Source organism: Notothenia coriiceps, unplaced genomic scaffold (genome assembly GCF_000735185.1).
Source record: "Notothenia coriiceps isolate Sejong01 unplaced genomic scaffold, NC01 NC01_scaffold00022211, whole genome shotgun sequence".
In the NCBI taxonomy this organism is placed as follows: Eukaryota; Metazoa; Chordata; class Actinopteri; order Perciformes; family Nototheniidae; genus Notothenia; species Notothenia coriiceps.
In genome coordinates, this window is record NW_011354912.1 from 113565 (window position 1) to 115008 (window position 1444).

A 1444-nucleotide genomic window follows, 5' to 3' on the forward strand; every position below is an offset into this window, starting at 1 on the left:
CAGAAGGAAGGGGGGGGGGGGTCACCCTATCCTCCATTTGCATAGAGAACCGTTTAAACTGACTGGAAGCACTCCTGGAAAAGGATCATTAAATTATTACACTGAGGACATCTTGAACACATTTACAGGACAAACTAGAGATGTTTGTTGAATTTGTTATGTCAACTGAAAACTAATTGCACATTTTTTCGCTTGTTTGGGAAAAAGGCAAAGCCGGTGGAATAAACTTCATTGCTGTTGCTTTGATTGATCAACAACAAATGTTGACAAGGTGCTAACAGAGTTGAATTATACTCTTTTCTTGGGATGATTGTGAATGTTTTTCTTTACTCACAGTTTATTTCTTCATTTTGGTTTTGGAAATCTCAGCACTAGGTAAAAGTAATGTCAAATGTTCATCAGTTCAACTAAATCATCATTTGAAATATCTCACACTGTGCCATTATTATGTGTATAAAATATTCTTTATCCAAGGTCAGAACCAGCCTCTTTTTTTCAGATGTATTCAGGTTTTCATTATGAGGACTGTCCAATGTTCGTCATCTTTTGTTGAAGGACTGAAGGACACCATGGCCATGTATCTCATTTTCTATTCAACTCTCCCACAAGCATAAGCTTTTATTGTTACTCTTAGAAAGGCGTTCTTCTCTTTATTCTCTAGTCCAGTTCCCCAAGAACCTTGAACTATTCTGCTGAGAACATAACATGTGAAGTTGTTAACTTATTTTCTATTGTATTTCACATTTTCTTAACTTTCTGGGGTTTCTGTAGCAACACAGTTTGCCTGGAAAGTTAGTTTGACATTTTGTTGCTAGAAGTACTCATCCAATTAGTGTTTTTCTGTCCACATATACTCTGCTGCTCCCTTTGTACATAGTCAGAATGACCTTATTTTAAGGTGTATTTAAGGGGCTATAGTTTTCATTTATCACCCACGAGCCAGAAAACTAGCAAATTTAGCGTATAAAAACGTCGTTATTTGGGAAATCTTGAGTATGAATTCTGGTTTTACTGTTCCCATTTCAGCAATTTTCCATGTAATGTAAAAATGTTGTCATCTGCTCCTATCTAAGTCAGTGTGGACAGTCCACATGCTGCTCATGTGCACATGACAACATTTTTGTCCCGCAGACCCTCATGCAGAAAATCTGCAGTGTATCTCACTCTCGCCGACGATTGACCATAACAAGGTTACAATTCATGAGTGTGTGGACAGTGCACACACACACACACACACACACACACACACACACACACACACACACACACACACACACACACACACACACACACACACACACACACACACACACACACACACACACACACACACACACTACGTACTACTACGTTACGTACTACGTAGTAGTAGTACGTACGTACGTACGTAACGTACGTACGTTACGTACGTACTTACGTTACGTTTCGTTTACGTTTACGTTTA

At 38.7% G+C, this 1444-nt stretch overlaps 1 protein-coding gene across 1 annotated transcript in view; it reads right to left on the bottom strand.

Annotated features, from left to right (window-relative positions):
• Positions 1-1444, bottom strand: part of wnt4 (wingless-type MMTV integration site family, member 4) — a 6471-nt gene that overhangs the window by 4078 nt on the left and 949 nt on the right. The window lies entirely within an intron of this gene.